The following is a 19,465-nucleotide window of genomic DNA, read 5'->3' as shown; positions in this document are numbered from 1 at the left end:
TGTGCCCTACATCAGTGTCTATCATCACTGACAGTTTGCCATAGTCCATTAGTACACGCCCGTTCGAACGACATGGTATGAGGTTTGTTAAACCTAATAGCGCTATTAACTAATGACCCGCTCGCCATTGGCCTCGGCGATTAAGTCGATATAAAGAGGAGGGACTTCATGATAGAGTTTTGTCTAGTAAGTTGTAAGGTTGTTGTCCTACCCAAGGAGGACGAACGTACGTAGTTCTACCCAAGGAGAATACGTAGGAGTTATAGTGGCATCCTACCCAAGGAGGATGGCCGTACATATCCTACCCAAGGAGGATATGTAGATTCCGTTTTAGTTTATTAACCCATTCCCAACCCTTGGGAATCCCATGCCTTGTAGAAAGTGTGAACTCACCTTGGTTTGCTCGGCAGATAATTAAAAGGTTACTTGAGCCACTTGTGGTTGACGGGTGGTCCTTTGGACAACCCTTAAGCGTGTTAAAATATGAAATAATCCTCCAATTAGCCGTGTAATTATCTTGAATTAGATGACTACGATGCTTATGTTTCAGGTACGAATTAGGAGCTAAAAGATGGATCAAAGGCAGCTTTTGAAGGTTTTGGTGGAAAACGGGTCAAGAGGAGAACAACAGAATAACAAAGAATTGAAGACAGCCAAGCACCGTAAATTACGGTTCTACCGTAATTTACGGTGGTCCATTTTCCACTTTATTCTGCACCGTAACACAGGCTTGCTCCACCGTAACAACTTGATGTCCACCATAAATTACGGTGGAGCCGTAATTTACGGTGGAGCCTGAACGGAAATTTGTAACTGCCATGTTTTAATCGGTTTTGGGGTGTCTTTTGGACTTATTCTCATCATTGACGGTTCTTGGACATTTTGGGGGCGATTTTGGAGCACTAGCTCGCTTTGTGAACATTTCCAATCATTCGGTTTGTGTTTTTAATTTGTATGAACATTAGATTGAAGTTGATGATGATTCACCGAGCCATGTCCGGCTAAACTCTTCGGTGATCATCCTAGGTGAATGTTTCTAAGACTTTTGTGTGTTTAATTTCTGCATTTCTAGAATGATATCTTGCGTTGCTTGAATGTCATGGTGTATGTTTGATTGTTTGTAGTGTGTTAATCCATATTGCAATTTCTAGTCTTGATCGTACGTTCTTGGTGCCGTTGGCAACCGAGATATCACGGGAAGGGTTAGGGTTGGTTATTGGTTAATAGGTCATCGGGAAACAACCTCGCATTATTTAATCCGAGTACTTTGTCCCCTTTTATCACTTCAATCACACATACACGAGTTATGTCTATGTAACTCTTTCTAGTGAAATTGCACACAACTGTTTAAAGAAACTGAAACCTAGGGTGATCATTGTTTTCTCCTCATTGTTTACAACCAACTTTGATTTGATTTAGTTCTTAAATTAGTTTTCTAAAACAACAATCCATAATCTTGAATTTTAATTTTCTGCAATTTAGTTTAATTTTAGTTTAATTACAAAGCTATACAATCAACACATTTTCCACATACTCCCTGAGTTCGATACCCTACTACCACTAACTACAGTTGTTTAGGGATTAAATTTGCGTGACCCACGACATCACGTCAAATTTTGGCTCGTTCGGGTTTGGAGAATGGAACGATATGATGTCGTCCATCTTTGGGCCCCCAGGACCGCGCTATTATTGATCAGGTGGTATTCTCTCTCTTGTATAGTTTGTATATATTTGTGGTTTATGTTGATTATGGTTTGGAGGATGGGTGGTGATTGATCATATGATTGATTGTTGGGTTGGTGTTGGTTGGTGGTGTTGTGTTTAAAATGAAAAACATAAAAAAAAAACATATAAAATGAAAAAAAAAATACAAAAAGAAATTTGGGGTTTGAGATAAAAAGCTTTTTGTGGATGTTGAAGTGGGTTAGTTATCAAAGCCTCCCAAAGCCATACATTGGGGTCAATGTATCCCAAGTGTGGGGATGGGGGGAATTTTTTGAAGATTTTTGAAAAATTTTAAGCCGAGCAAAACAATGTGAAATCTTGACGCCCTAATTTATCCCAAGTTAATGCACCGGCAACCCTTATTGTCCTTTTCATTCTTGGTGAGAATTGTAGCCACACGTGTACATAAATAATCTTCGATGAGAGTGGCTATGGGTGGGGGTGCGTTAGAACTTGTGCTTGAATGCGATTTGAATCCTTAGTTAGACATGAATGTAGAAAGGATAAGGGCATTAGGTAGCCTCGTCGTTGGTGTGAGCGAGTGTGGGATTTGGGGGGTTGAACCTCATTAATTATACATATGAGCATGGTTGCGAGAGGGGCGGGGGTTTGGACATTTAGTTGCCCATTTTGTGCCTTTAAAGCTTATCATTTGTTTCCCCTAGCTACTTACTTGAAAATTCACCCAAATTTGACCCGGTCTTGTAGTATTAGTGATAGAATTAGTAGTTTTGTGAGTTTGAAGTAGTCATGGTTAATGTATTATCGTATTGCTTGAAAAAAAAAAAAAAAACAATGAGAAAAAGAAAAAGAAAAGAAAAAAAAAAGAGAAGGTTTCTTTGTCTTGTATATAGTAGTGCGCATTTGTTAGTTGGTTTTTGATGTTTGTAATAAAAAGACCGGGTCGAATTTTCGCTACTCATATATATTCCATTTCCTCCCTATACACCTAGCCACGTTACAACCTTTAAGTCCCTTTGATTTGCATTCATGTTTGACCCATTATAGGAGAATGATTGATTCAAGTACAAGCTTATGATTGTGCAACCACCCGTTTGCCTAATGTGTGTCTAGCTTATCTTTGCTAGTTTCCACTTGTAGCCGAGAGGAGAGAATTTGTGAGGGGTGCATTGCTTGGGCGTTAAAAAGGGGTTGGTAAAGAAATTGCATGTTTTGTTTGGTTTGATTTGATCACTTGTTTTGAAACTATGTTGACGAGTTGCTTGGGACAAGCAACGGTTAAGTGTGGGGATGTGACGGGTGGTCCTTTGGACAACCCTTAAGCGTGTTAAAATATGAAATAATCCTCCAATTAGCCGTGTAATTATCTTGAATTAGATGACTACGATGCTTATGTTTCAGGTACGAATTAGGAGCTAAAAGATGGATCAAAGGCAGCTTTTGAAGGTTTTGGTGGAAAACGGGTCAAGAGGAGAACAACAGAATAACAAAGAATTGAAGACAGCCAAGCACCGTAAATTACGGTTCTACCGTAATTTACGGTGGTCCATTTTCCACTTTATTCTGCACCGTAACACAGGCTTGCTCCACCGTAACAACTTGATGTCCACCGTAAATTACGGTGGAGCCGTAATTTACGGTGGAGCCTGAACGGAAATTTGTAACTGCCATGTTTTAATCGGTTTTGGGGTGTCTTTTGGACTTATTCTCATCATTGACGGTTCTTGGACATTTTGGGGGCGATTTTGGAGCACTAGCTCGCTTTGTGAACATTTCCAATCATTCGGTTTGTGTTTTTAATTTGTATGAACATTAGATTGAAGTTGATGATGATTCACCGAGCCATGTCCGGCTAAACTCTTCGGTGATCATCCTAGGTGAATGTTTCTAAGACTTTTGTGTGTTTAATTTCTGCATTTCTAGAATGATATCTTGCGTTGCTTGAATGTCATGGTGTATGTTTGATTGTTTGTAGTGTGTTAATCCATATTGCAATTTCTAGTCTTGATCGTACGTTCTTGGTGCCGTTGGCAACCGAGATATCACGGGAAGGGTTAGGGTTGGTTATTGGTTAATAGGTCATCGGGAAACAACCTCACATTATTTAATCCGAGTACTTTGTCCCCTTTTATCACTTCAATCACACATACACGAGTTATGTCTATGTAACTCTTTCTAGTGAAATTGCACACAACTGTTTAAAGAAACTGAAACCTAGGGTGATCATTGTTTTCTCCTCATTGTTTACAACCAACTTTGATTTGATTTAGTTCTTAAATTAGTTTTCTAAAACAACAATCCATAATCTTGAATTTTAATTTTCTGCAATTTAGTTTAATTTTAGTTTAATTACAAAGCTATACAATCAACACATTTTCCACATACTCCCTGAGTTCGATACCCTACTACCACTAACTACAGTTGTTTAGGGATTAAATTTGCGTGACCCACGACATCACGTCAGTGGTCAACCACGTCCTAACATGGTTACCATACAAGTCAGGTCTAGGTTTAAGTAATGCACATATGGTTTTCTACACGTATACTAACAAGTTGCATACAGGTATTGATCATGGCATACACGTATAATCATGGCAGTTAGTAGTCCACATACAACATTCAACAATAACATTTACGTAAACAGACAGAGCCCAAACATGCAGCCTAATTACACAAGCCTATAGCAGTGAAAGTCCGAATCGGAAGTGTGATTATGTGGTCTCGAGTCGAGACTAAGGATCTCGAGTCGAGACAGTGCGGTCTCGGGTTGGAGTCTTGGAGTTCTCGAGTCGCAACTAAAGGGTCTCGGGTCATGTATTCATCACTCGAGACCAGATGGTCTCGAGTCATGTCTCGAGTCGCAACAAGACCCGCAACCGTGGTCTCGAGTCTTGTTTGTGTGCTGTTAAGGTGTGGTCTCGAGTTGAGACTGTGCAGTCTCGGCTCGCAACCCGTGTCGAGACTATGAATGTGTAACAAACTTCCTTATTATCAGCTCCATAATTCCGTAACATCAGTAACAACTTTGGCAGTTTCACAAATCAGATCAAAACAATTATTCAACAATTATCTACCCTAATAATTCTCTAATCATGAACAACCATTACACATTCAATTGGATCATCTGATTAACAAATTCAAGGACTAACATGCAACCTTTTGCTATCCACATGAATCAAACTAACCAAAATCACATACTCGAAATTCATCAATCCCATCTATGAAATCGGTATCAACCAATTCTGGATCAAATCATGCTCTTAATCATCAAACAACATAACCTCATCACATATATGTACGTATCGATATCAAGCATGCGAGTCTAATTCATAATCATAGTTTTAACCATATATTTTCTAGCATGAAAACCTAGTCAAAAACACTACAAAACAATATCAAGAAAATAGAAATCCATAACTGATACTCACTAACCAGAAAACCGAAGAACTAGGTTGGTGGAGATTGAGAGGTCTCGGGTGCAAGGTTTGCCGTCGAACAAGAGAGAGGGGAAGAGAGCTTAGGGTTTTGTGTTTGTTCTTGTTTTGCAAGTTATGAGAAAACTAAACCCCCTAAAGGTTCATGTATGCGCATAAGGAGTGGGCCGAACCCCTTCTTGGGCTACCCTCTAGGTCTCGAATCGAGTAGAGTGGCCCGAGGAAAGTGTGTGCGACTAGAATCTAGGTGTGCGGCCAAGTTTATTATATATATATACTCAAAACACATTCATGTAACACATAGCATTCCATTAAAACCATGTATCACGTAATCACATAGAGTTCATATAGGTTAACACGAAATACAAAAGAAAGTTCTAAAATACGAGTTGTCACATTATCCCCAAGTTGAAAGAAATTTCGTCCCGAAATTTAGCATGCGGTTACTGAGGAAGCTAGTTAAGTTGTATGGTTTTCCTGGGGTGTCACATCCTTCCCCCATTGGTTTGGAATTTCGTCCCGAAATTCCGCAGTAGCTTCAGCCTCAATAGTGGTTGCACTATTTCCGAACAACTGGGGATACTTGAGTTTCATTTGATCTTCTCCTTCCCAGGTAAACTCTGGGCCACGACGGGAGTTCCAACGAACTCGAACAAGAGGTATTCTGGTACGTTTTAGAATCTTATTGTCTCGGTCAGTAATCTCTACTAGTTCCACGACGAATTGCAACTGGTCGTCTATAGTGAGCTCCTTTAGAGGAACTACGAGGGTCTCATCTGACAGACACTTCTTCAGATTGGACACGTGAAAAACGTTGTGAACTCCACTGAGTTCTGCTGGTAGGTTCAGTTTGTAGGCCACCTTGCCTATTTTCTCAATGATTTCGAACGGTCCGACATAACACGGATTGAGTTTGCCCCTGTTTCCAAAGCGAACCACACCCTTCCAAGGTGAGACTTTAAGTAGAACCCGGTCCCCGACCTGAAATTCTAGAGGTTTCCTACACTTATCAGCGTAGCTTTTCTGATGGTCACGAGCCGCCGCCATTCGTTGTCGTATCTGAGCAATCTTCTCAGTCGTGTCTACCACAAGTTCTGGGCCAGTGATTTGGCTGTCACCAACTTCTGCCCAGCAAAGAGGTGATCGACATTTACACCCGTACAATGCCTCAAACGGAGCGGCTTGGATACTGGTGTGGTAGCTGTTATTATACGAAAATTCCACTAACGGTAGATGCTTTTCCCAGCCGTTGCCAAAATCAATCACACATGCCCTAAGCATGTCTTCAAGGGTTTGAATAGTGTGCTCAGACTGCCCATCCGTCTGCGGTGCTCATGTCTAAACGTGAGCCAAAAGATTTGTGCATTGCTTGCCACAGTTCAGAAGTAAAACACGCATCACGATCAGATATAATGGAGGTTGGCACCCCGTGCCTTGAAACCACTTCCTTTAAGTAAACGTCTGCTAGAGTGGAGAACTTATCCGTTTCGTTGATAGCCAAGAAGTGTGTGGACTTAGTCAATCGATCCACTATTACCCAAATAGTGTCATTTCCGCGTTAAGACCTAGGCAGGCCAGTAACAAAATCCATGGAAATTTGCTCCCATTTCCATTGTGGTATCTTTGGTTGTTGGAGTGGGCCTGCTGGTTTCTGATATTCAGTCTTAACTCTCGCATAAGTCAAACATTTGCTGACATAAGTTGCTATGTGGGCCTTCATGCTAGGCCACCAGTACGTTGTCTTCAAGTCGTGGTACATCTTATCAGAACCAGGATGTACCGAGTAATGAGACTTATGTGCTTCAAGCATCACAAGCTCGCGTAAGTTGCCATAAAGTGGGACCCAAATACGCCCTGTTACATAGTAAGCGCCGTCTTCCCTTTGTTTTAACCGTTTCCTTGATCCGCGTAGGGCCTCAGCCCTGACGTTTTCTGGTTTCAATGCTTCAACCTGAGCTTCTCGTATCTGAGCAGGAAGGCTAGATTAAATGGTGAGTTGTAACGCACGCACGCGTTTAGGTGTAGTCTCCTTTCGACTGAGGGCATCGACCACCACATTGGCTTTGCCCGGATAGTACTTGATCGCGCATTCGTAGTCATTCAAAAGCTCGACCCATCGACGTTGCCTCATGTTTAACTCCTTCTGTTTGAAGATATGCTCGAGACTCCTGTGATCGGTGTAAATGGTGCACTTGGTACCATACAGGTAATGTCTTCATATCTTAAGCGCAAAAACAACAGCTCCCAGCTCCAGATCGTGTGTAGTGTAATTCCTTTCATGAATCTTAAGTTGGCGCGAGGCGTAAGCAATGACTTTATCCCGTTGCATCAATACACAACCAAGACCCTGAATTGATGCGTCACAATAAACCACAAAGTCGTCTGTGCCCTCTGGCAATGAGAGAATTGGTGCGCTGCAAAGTCTATCCTTTAGGTGCTGAAATGCAGATTCTTGTGCATCACCCCAATGGTAGGTGACGCCCTTATGAGTTAGCGAAGTGAGAGGTTGCGCAATCTTGGAGAAGTCCTTGATGAACCTTCTGTAATAGCTCGACAAACCCAAGAATTGGCGGATTTCTGTTGGCTTACGGGGTGCAGGCCAGTTCTTAATCGCGTCTACCTTAGATGGATCAACATGGATCCCATCCTTGTTTACCACGTGGCCTAGAAAGTGGACTTCACGAAGCCAAAAGTCGCATTTCGAAAACTTGGCATACAACTGTTCTGTTCGAAGGATTTCTAAGATAAGCCGTAGATGGTGCTCGTGTTCCTCCTGACTCTTAGAATAGATCAGGATGTCGTCGATAAATACAATAACAAACTTATCCAGATAGGGCTTGCACACTCTATTCATAAGATCCATGAAGACTGCAGGTGCATTCGTCAATCCGAAAGGCATAACTAGAAACTCGTAATGCCCATAACGAGTTCTAAATGTTGTCTTAGATATATCCTCATCACAGACTCTCAGTTGGTGATAACCGGACCTTAGGTCAATCTTCGAATAGTAGCTCGACCCTTGCAGCTGATCGAACAAGTCATCAATGCGTGGGAGTGGATAGCGGTTCTTTACAGTCACCTTGTTGAGTTCGCGGTAGTCGATACACATTCTGAAGTTACCGTCTTTCTTCTTCACAAATAATACTGGAGCTCCCCAAGGCGAAGAGCTAGGACGAATAAAGCCCTTATCCAAGAGCTCTTGTAGTTGCGTGGACAGTTCTTCTAGTTCGGATGGAGCTAAACGACAAGGTGCACGAGCTATTGGCGCTGCTCCAGGAGCTAGCTCGATTTGAAATTCAACCTGACGATGGGGTGGGAGACCAGGTAATTCCTCAGGGAATACCTCAGAAAAATCACGCACAATCGGGATATCTTCGATCTTCTTTTCTTTCTTCGAGGTGTCAGTAACGAGGGCTAGATGTAACAACTCTCACTAAAATCATTACTTGTTATGTTAATTATCTAATAAGGAAACCCTAATTGAGAAACCCAAGTAATTCTGCATAAACCCTAAAATTTTCAGAACAATTAGAATCAGGATCAGGGCCCCTAAAACTCAGGGGGGGGGGGTAAACCCTAGCTGACGATTATCTGAATAACTTGCTGTAGAATTCGAAATTTGAGAAACTGTCAACTCAGATGAGCTAGTTTAGGACGTGGCTACCCTATGAAGTAGGGTGACCCCTCGCGTCACGCGACACCCACAGGGGTACTCCTCGCGTCACGCGAGGGGGTCAAATTTCGTGTATAAATAGAGGGGGTTGGCAATCGATTGGCACTTGAACGACGTTAAAACTCAAAATAGACATTGAGATATAGCAGAAACAGTCTTAAACACACACAATTCACGAAGTGCTGCCGCAAAACAGGGTAATAACTCGAGCGCTATTACGATTCAACGTCCGATCGATTGAAACTATCCAAAGATTGTTTGAGTGCTGCTCAAATTGGGTTTATACTTTGTTATTCATCGTGATTTCGACAGGATGTTTGAGTGCTGCCCGAACTCGGGCTATACTATGTCATTCGTTGTGAATCCGCTGGATATTTAAGTATTGCACTTTGTCAATCGTTGTGAGGGTTTAATCTCGTGAATTGTCGTAACTGCTGTATTAGTTACTAACCCAGTTTGTGTGCATTGTTATTTAACTTAGGTTAAACAAGGCTAATCAGTAGGCTTATACACTGCTCGTTAAAACTGCAATGTGAGTCATTCTCTTTTTATCAACTGTTTTACAAAACTCCAAATTTTTTTCAAAGTTATAATTACAGGGATTAAGTCTTTGTAATCACCAAGTTACAGCCGGTATGTGGGGTTTTGTATACATTACTTATTTCCCGTCACCATTGGACAACGAGTTAGCCAATGGGTGATCTGACCATGGTCACAGACACCATTTGGACAACGAGATAGCCAATGGGTAGTCGAGTGACAAATACCGTGGGTATATGGTGGATATAGAAACATTGTAATCGCTCTTAATACTGTAAATTATAACAAATGTGTCGTTTTCATTAAACTGAATGATTCACTCAGTATTTCCCCGCTGACAAAACATTTTTCAAACATGTTTTAGGTGATCTGTTGTGATCCAAGAAAAGTGCCGTGAAGCACTACAAGCTTAGAGAAGTGGCTCAATGTAAATAAATAAAGAAACATGTTTTGTAAAATAAAGATTTCCCAGTGAAATCACCTTATTGTAAATTACAAAGTCTTATCCCTAAATTATGTAAACGGGCAGTTTTAATATTAAAAGATCCTGTATTAAAAGACTTCCGCTGTCGCTTAAATTTAATACCACGGGATTTCCTGTCCCACGGCTCTGAACCGGGTCAAACCAGGGCCGAGGGCCGTGACCGGAAAAGGTGGTATCAGAGCCACTGATGTAAGCTTGCCACTGATTTAAGTCTATTAAATCATTTGAGGAATACTTAAATTGCCATTCTGTGATTATGTGTTTTTAACTAGTTATTTGTTAGTTACAGTATGGGTAAACAAAGACTTTCTGCCATCTATCACAAATTAGATACTGCACCTAAAGAAAAAGGAACCTCTTCCTCAAAATACCTAGCAGATCTGGAAGAGGGAATCTTTGTCCGTAAAGCACAATATGAGAATCCTCTTACCCCAGAGAAAAGAAATTCAATTATTAGGAAAAGTCAGGAGAAAAGAAAGAAACCCCAATTCAAGAAAGTGAGGTTTAATCCAGAAATCCAGGAAATAGGCAATAATCCACCTTGGGAAGATAAATTAGACGAAAAATGGGCTAACCTCTATATGCTAGCTACTGTAGCAGAGAATACAAACCTCTAATAAGCCTGATCCAGTATTAGCATCTTTATCCAGAAAACCACTACTCCGTAAATAAATAAATCTTGGTGTGTTTTAAATTTTCCGTTATCCTTTGTAAAATTAGTCTTTCGATATGCAATAAATGGAATGTTTATCTAAATTTCCTTATAAGATTTTAACTTAGCATTTTTGTGCATTTTTGCATATATGCTAAACAGCATGAGTGAGCTATCTGAAGCATTTCAGAATCTCAATCTCTATCCAGTACCAATCGAAGTCTCCAACGACTTTACTGGTTATTTTGCTGATGTGGAGGAACCCATGGAATTTCAAGCTCCACCTCCGGAAAAGGCAAAGCTTAAGAAAAGAAGAAGATATGTAGGATGGAGGAAAGTGCGCAGAAGGAAACTAGCAACTAGGAAACTCCCCAAAGTAGAAAACCCTATGGACAAAGGAAAAGGAATCGAGACCGGAGAGAGTTCTAAGCCAGCAGAAATAGAAATCAGGGAAAATTCTAGGAAAAAGGGAATAAAAATTGGAGAAAGTTCTAAACAAACTGAAGAAATCACATTTCAAGAAGAAATAGACCGTCTACTGGAAAAATGTGATGTCATTAGCCCTATTAACAACAATTTCTACCCTTATCCTGCCGAAACTCAACTCCCTGTGAATTTAGAACCGGCTATTCCAGACCCTCTAATCCACACTCGACCTTTAGGCGAAATGGAAGAGTGGTGGACGAACGACTGGCAATTCCAAAACATAATCAATAGTCCTTATACCTTTCTCCCTCAGTTTGATCCAGAACCTATCCCCAACCCGCCAATGAGCAACGAAAACTTAGCCGAACTTCGTCAGTTTGGTGAAGAACTGATAGGTACAGGGAATAGGATTCGGGAAATAGGGGAACAAATCTCCTGGAAATATGACGAAAGGGAGCATCGCTACTAAAATACCAGTTGGCAAAGAAATAGTGGGTTACGAAGCTGTAGTGTATAATAACAAGTAGTGACAAACATATAACACTGTAAAATAGAAATAAAACATTGTAAGATAAACAGTGTGTATGGATGCCTATATAATCTATAAAAATGAAAGTCGAGAAATCGACAATTTGGCTATATATGCGTGTTGTAAAAATTTTGTGTGGTTATGTGTACTTAATCTATATATTTTATCAATTATTTGACACTAATAAGTTACACTTACAATAATAAACAAATGGAAAATGCTAATAATGAACCAGTTAATGAAGAAAACCAATCTGAGCAAAATCAGGAAAACCAATATATGACTAGACAAGATATCGAGAATATTGTTGCTCAAGGGATAGCCAATGCTATTCCAGCCATCATGGCTGCTGCTTAGAAACCTGCTGAACCACAACAAATCATTCCTAGTAAACGTACTCCGGAAGATAACGGCAGTAACATCATAAATGGGGGCGGCAATCATGACGAGAATAATCCACGGCAGGCCACACTTCCTAAGAAAATGAAAGCTGCAACGCCTGGTTGCACTTACAAAGAATTCCTTGCCTGTAAACCAGCAGAATTTGCAGGTAATGAAGGGGCAACTGCAACACTGCGTTGGTTAGAGAAAACCGAAGTAGTAATTGCAATAAGTAAATGTGCCGAAGAAGATAAGGTGATGTATGCGTCAAATTTATTCAAAGAAGGGGCGCTAGAATGGTGGAACACGGTATTACAAGCAAAAGGAAGAAGGATGGCCTATGCTATGAACTGGGAAAAATTTAAGAGTCTTGTAGAAAGAAAATTTTGTCCTGAATATGAAAAAGAACAAATGGCAAATAAGTTCCTAAGCCATCGTATGGTAGGCGTAGATTGTCGAGGATATACTTCGACATTCTTTGAATATGCGAGAGTGGTACCAACCCTGGCTTCGCCAGAACCGGTGCTTATTTCCCGTTATATTTGGGGATTAATTGGCGAAATCTGTAATATCGTTAAAGTTGCGAGACCACGCACTATTGAGGATACTGTGGAATTAGCTAAAACCCTAACTGATGAACTGGTGCGCACAAGGGAAGAAAACAGGAAGAAGGAATTGGCTCAGAAAATTACCCAAGGATTTCGTATGGGTAATAACAACAAGTTCAAGAAAAGGGGAATCGGGCAATCTTCCACTCCGCCTTTCTGCAGGAATTGCAGAAAGAAACATTTTGGAAAATGCAATGAGACCTGTAACTTTTGCAAAGCCATAGGGCATCGTGAGGAACATTGTAGGAGAAAGACCAGGATCTGCTATAACTGTGGAGAAGCCGGACATTTCAGACCTAAATGCCCCAAACTGGTCAACCCAGCAGACAACAAGGCTAAACCAACCGACGGAACAACCAAGAAGAATGCACGAGCATTCCAGTTGACTACTCAGGAAGCCGAACTAATTCCTGACGTCATAGCCGGTACGTTTTTAGTTCACAACGTTTATGAAAAAGTACTATTCGACTCTGGTGCCAACCAAAGTTTTATCAATACTTCATTCTGCCAAGCTCTTAAGTTACCCTTAACCACCCTTAGGCAGATTTTTACAGTCAAAACAGCGGATGGAAATTCTGTTAAGATAGATAAGGTTTTGCAAGACGGAAAGATAAAACTCTTAGGCCATAAGTTTTCTGCAAACCTGTTACCTATGAAGTTAGCCGGGTTCGATGTGGTATTAGGAATGGATTGGTTAGTAGCTAACCATGCTCAAATCCTTTGTGATAAGAATTCCGTAGAAATTCGTACCCCTACAGGAGAAGTAATTTCAATTTCAGGAGATAAACCTCGAAAGCCACTGAAATTCATTTCAGTAATGAAGTTGGCTAGTTATTCAAGAAAACAAGAAGTAGTGTATATGATTTCCGTAATCATTAACACTAAAAGTAAGGAACTTCAGGACATCCCTGTAGTCTCAGAATACCCAGATGTTTTTCCAGAAGAATTACCCAGATTACCACCCAATAGAGAAGTAGAGTTTAGAATTCATCTAATTCCTGGAACTACACCAATAGCCAAGGCACCTTATCGATTAGCACCCACTGAAATGCTAGAATTGAAAAAGCAATTAGATGAATTACTAAGCAAAGGATTTATACAACCTAGTTCATCCCCTTGGGGAGCACCAGTGTTGTTTGTGAAAAAGAAAGATGGATCGATGAGGATGTGTATCGATTATAGGGAACTGAATAAGGTTACAATTAAGAATTGATACCCATTACCTATAATCGACGATCTTTTTGATCAACTCCAGGGAGCTAGGTACTTCTCTAAGATAGACCTACGCTCTGGATATCATCAATTGAAAGTTAAAGAAGAAGACATACCTAAAACTGCTTTTAGAACTAGGTATGGTCATTATGAGTTTACAGTCATGCCCTTTGGATTAACGAATGCACCCGCAGCATTCATGGACATGATGAATCGAATCTGTAAACCATACTTGGATAAATTTGTAATTGTCTTCATCGACGATATACTTATTTATTCAAAAAGTCAGGAAGAACATTGTGAGCACTTGCATACACTCTTAACTTTGTTAAGAAAAGAAAAGCTCTACGCCAAATTCTCAAAATGTGAATTTTGGTTACAAGAAGTACAATTTTTAGGTCATGTGGTGAATCATGAAGGCATTCAGGTAGATCCTGCTAAAATTGAGGCAATTACCAAATGGAAGGTACCACAAACGGTTATGGAGATTAGAAGTTTTCTAGGCTTAGCTGGATACTATAGACGATTTATTAAGGATTTTTCTAAAATAGTTGTACCCTTGACTAAGCTAACTTGTAAAGCAGTTAAGTTTGAATGAGGACCTAGACAAGAAGAAGCTTTTAAGATTTTAAAACAAAGGTTGACAAATGCTCCAATTTTAGCCTTTCCAGAAGGAACTGAAGATTTTGAAGTATATTGTGATGCTTCAAAATTAGGATTCGGATGTGTGACAACTCGAGTTTCTGACTTTCACTTTCGCATTAAATGCGCGTTGACTTTGACTGTTTAGTTGTTTGGATTATGGACTTGTAATTGTACACGTTGTGTTTTGATGAAATGAATTGTCGTGTTGCACATATGTGATTACTTGCTGTGGTATTAAAGTTATTATTAGAATATTATTAAAACACTTAGTTTAGATCGAAACATGTTATGCCAATCGAAGGACCCCGAAAGATATCCTTCGATTCGAAGGATCAACTGCCGGTTCGAAGGATCTCGAAACATATCCTTCGAACCAAGACCATATCCTTCGACTGGAACCCAGATCCTTCGGCCCAGTCTTTCAGATGGGCTTGGCCCATTTCTGTAATACGTATAAATACGTATCAACATGTACCGGCTGTCATTTTCTATCATATTCCCAACCCTAGAGCTCTCCAAACTGTGACGGCAAGCTAGTAACCACAGGAGACCCTTGCGACCAAACCCTCATTTCGGTTAGTAAAATCTATTTGATTCGATCGTTCGTTTATATGCGTATGTGTTCACGTGTAGTGTGTTCTTGATTGTTGATGTAACCTGAACTGATACATGCCTGAATATCATGATTTTGGATACGATTGAATATCGATATAGATTTCACATAGGGTTTGATGATGTGTTAATGTGCGTTAACCGGTTTCGTGATACGTTTAAACTAGGTTCATGCTAGACAATGATTTCTGGATGATTGCGTTATGATTAGATGTGCTAAATGATTCTGATGATTTGGTAATGATGATGACGGCTGTACAGATGATTAGGGTTGCTGTTCCTGTGAAAACGTAACTGATTGTGAAAACGTAACTGTTGATTGATCGAAAGATACTGTTTGTCGAAACATAGGTAGTGTCGAAAGATGCTGGTAGTCGAAACATAGCATTGACCGAAGGATAGATATGACCGAAACATAATTAAGTTGACCGAAAGATACCTTAGGTCGAAAGATGACTGATGGTACGAAACATACCAACTAGTCCGAAAGATAACTGTGAAAACTTGTAAGTGTCGAAAGATTACTGATGTGTCGAAAGTTAACAGTGGATCGAAGGATAGTAGCAATTATAAACATCCTTCGAAGGATGGAATGTATACATGAACTATTTGACATGCCATGCTTGATGATGAATGTTTACATTTGTAATTGTGTGCACTAGCTGATGAGTAACTAGGAAATGGTACGTGTTGCGCCGATGTACAAACTGACTGTTACGTGAACATTATATTGCATGCGAATCATTGTGAACATGAACTGATTTGTTATACGTGCGTACAGTAGGACGTGATTAATTACTAGTGAGCGCATAACCTAGCATACCGAGCAAACCAAGGTGAGTTCACACAGCCAAGGCATGGGTTCCCAGGGTGGGAATGGGTTGGATGGTTAATGTACTTACGTAGACGATGGAACCTACTGCTAGACTAGTAACACTTATTCAACGATCTTCGCACACCTGCCAAGGATTGGCCGCGATATTATGACTGTCTTCGCACACCTGCCTTTGGGAAGGCCGCGAACTATAACTTACTAATCTTCGCACACCTGCCTGGTAGGCCGCGATACAAACAAACCTAGTCTAGAAAACTCGGGACGTGTTCCCCTAATCTTCGCACACCTGCCTGGGAGGCCGCGATACGAATTGATACGATACTTGACATAACGAACGAACATAACGCTACTCGCACTATTACTATTACTGAACTGTTATCTGTGAACTCGCTCAACTAGTTTGTTGATTATCTGCTGCATGCCTTGCAGGACTTTAGGTACTTTATGGAGCTTGCACAGGGAGGAGCAGGTCGTTGTGGGCAAAGGATTGTGAATGCTATTTCAACACTTTTACAATCACACGTTAATACTTATGTTTTGGGTTTTACATTTAATGCTTCCGCTACGTTTACAATTTTTGGATTGGAACATCAATTATATCTACTTTTAATATTAATGCTATGTTTGATATGATTGATGGCTTGATCCTGGTCATGTCACGCCTCCAAGCGGTGGTACTCCGCGTGTGGGATTTTGGGGGTGTGACAGATTGGTATCAGAGCCATTGGTTATAGAGAACTTGGTTTTAATATGGGAAAACGTTTTATTAAAACCAGACTATAACCAGAACAGTGCTCTCAACGATCCACAACGACGCTTCGCTCCACGTGCAAGACTCAACTCCCTAGGTAATAAGGTTTATGTTTATTGCCTACATGCTAGAATTTGCATAGAACTTTGCTCGTAGTATGCTTACATTACTTGCTCACAACTTGACATTGCATGAGAATACTTATGTGCTTACACTCTTCTGTCATCGCACTACTCGCGAACCTTTCTCACTTATGTTGCCTTTGATGTGAAGATCAATGGCCGCACGAATTACCATGACTCAAGCCCAGCTAGAGGCTCTCGTTGCTGCGGCAGTTGCAGCCGCCCAAGCAGGTAGTATACCCTGCAGTATAGACACACACTAGGATCTTTAGATCCTACCTTAACTTTCGTATTTAACTTTGCCCTATTCGTACACAATAGGTCAACACGCGCAACAGCCTGTCTGCACATTCAAGAACTTTATGGAATGCCGTCCCAGCACGTTTAGCGGCACAGAAGGAGCAGTTGGACTCCTTCACTGGTTCGAGAAGCTAGAATCAGTATTCGAAATGTGTGAATGCCCTGAGGAACGCAGGGTGAAATACGCTACCGGTACCCTAGAGGGAATCGCGTTAACTTGGTGGAACGCGCAAGTGCAGATATTCGGGTTGGCAGCTGCTAACGCCACACCCTGGAACGAATTCAAAGAACTTATTAAGAGAGAGTATTGTACACGTGAAGATATTCACAAGTTGGAAGACGAGTTGTATAACCTGAAGATGGTTGGATCGGAAATTGAAGCCTACACCAAGAGATCAAATGAGTTGGCTGTGTTATGTCCAACTATGGTAGACCCTCCATACAAGCGTATTGAGTTGTATCTCAAAGGTTTGGCATCAGAAATCCAGAGCCACGTTACCTCGGCTAACCTCGACAACATCCAGGAAATTCAGCGCCTCGCTCACCGTATTACAGATCAGGCAGTGGATCAGAACAAACTGCCAAAACGTGTCAAGGCTACCACTACTGCTGTCACCACTTCTGCTACTCCCAGTGACAACAAGAGGAAATGGGAGGGGGATTCCAGTAAGGGATCGGTTTCTATTCAGTCTCAGCAGCGCAAGACAAATGACTATCAGAACCCGAGCCAACAATCATCTGGCAGTCAGGGGCAGGGTGGATATCGGGGAATTCACCCACTGTGTAATAAGTGCAACAAACACCATAGTGGAAGATGTCGCAGGGAACAATGTCAAAGATGCCTCAAGATGGGTCATGAGGCTAAGGATTGTAGGAGCTCTCGGCCAGCAAATCAGAACCAGCAACTCCCACCGCCAGCTCCACAGAACCAGCAGCAGCAACCACAGCGTGGAAATCGGGGATGTTTCCAGTGTGGGGCAGAGGGTCATTACAAACGCGATTGTCCTCAGTTGAACCAGAATCAGAACCACAACAATAACCAGGGCAACGGGAACAACAACAACAACAACGGGGGAAACAACAACAACAATGGCAACGAGGCAAGAGGTCGAGTTTTCATGTTAGGAGGAGGAGACGCAATGAACGCAAATTGAACTCATAGCTTATCTTTGATTTTCATTATTATGTTTACGCTACTCAAACAAAGTTTGGATTGAACATTAATCGTGTTTGGTTTTATGAAGTATTTTACTTATTATATTTTATGTTTGGTATGATGGATGTTTTGATATTATTGAGCGCACCTGCCGTATTTATGGACCTTACGAACAGGGTGTGCAAACCCTACCTGGACAAATTGTCCTTGTCTCCATCGATGATATTCTGATACACTCCAAGAGTCAGGAGGAGCACGAACAGCACTTACGTTTTATCTTGGAACTTCTTCGAAAAGAGCAAACATACGCCAAGTTTTCTAAATGCAACCTCAGGATACGTGAAGTCCACTCCTTAGGCCATGTAGTGAACAGGGATGCGATCCATGTCGACCCATCCAAGATAGATTCGATCAGGAACAGACCAGCACCGAGTACACCAACAGAAATACGCCGATTCTTGGGTTTGGCGGGATACCACAGGCAGTTTATCAGGACTTCCCCAAGATCGCGCAGCCACTTGTTATGCTGACACAGGAAGGTGTCACCTACCGTTGGGGAGATTCCCAGGAAACCGCTTTTCAGTATTTAAAGGATAGGCTTTGCAGCGCACCTATTCTCTCATTGCCGGAGGGCACAGATGACTTCGTGGTTTATAGTGACGCTATGCAGCGTGATAAGGTTATTGCCAACGCTTCGCGACAACTCAAGATTCACGAACAAAACGACACGACGCACGATTTAGAACTGGGAACTATTGTTTTCGCGCTTAAGATATGGCGACACTACCTGTACGGTACCAAGTGCACGATTTACACCGATCACAGGAGTCTCGAGCATATTCTTAAGCAAAAGGATTTGAATATGCGTCAACGGAGATGGGTTGAACTTCTAAACGACTATGAATGCGCCATCAAGTATCATCCAGGCAAGGCCAATGTTGTGGCTGATGCCCTCAGTCGGAAAGACACTCTACCTAAGCGCGTGCGAGTGCTACAGCTTACTATTCAGTCCAGTCTTCCTGCACAGATACGAGCTGCTCAGTTAGAAGCACTGAAACCCGAAAACGTCAAGGCTGAAGCCTTGCGCAGTTCAAGGCAACAAATGGAACAAAAGGAAGACGGCGCCTACTATGTAACGGGGCGTATTTGGGTCCCACTTTATGGCGGCTTACGCGAACTTGTGATGGATGAAGCGCACAAGTCTCGCTACTCGGTACATCCAGGGTCGGATAAGATGTACCACGATATCAGAACAACTTATTGGTGGCCAAACATGAAAGCTCTTATCGCAACTTACGTCGGCAAGTGCTTAACTTGTGCAAGGGTTAAAATCGAGTACCAGAAACCATCAGGCCTGCTTCAGCAGCCTAAGATACCGCAATGGAAATGGGAAGAAATTTCCATGGATTTTGTTACGGG

The sequence above is a fragment of the Helianthus annuus genome, chromosome 12, assembly GCF_002127325.2.
Source record: "Helianthus annuus cultivar XRQ/B chromosome 12, HanXRQr2.0-SUNRISE, whole genome shotgun sequence".
Lineage (NCBI taxonomy): Eukaryota > Viridiplantae > Streptophyta > Magnoliopsida > Asterales > Asteraceae > Helianthus > Helianthus annuus.
The sequence above is the reverse complement of the archived record's forward strand: the minus strand, read 5'-3'. Positions refer to the sequence as shown.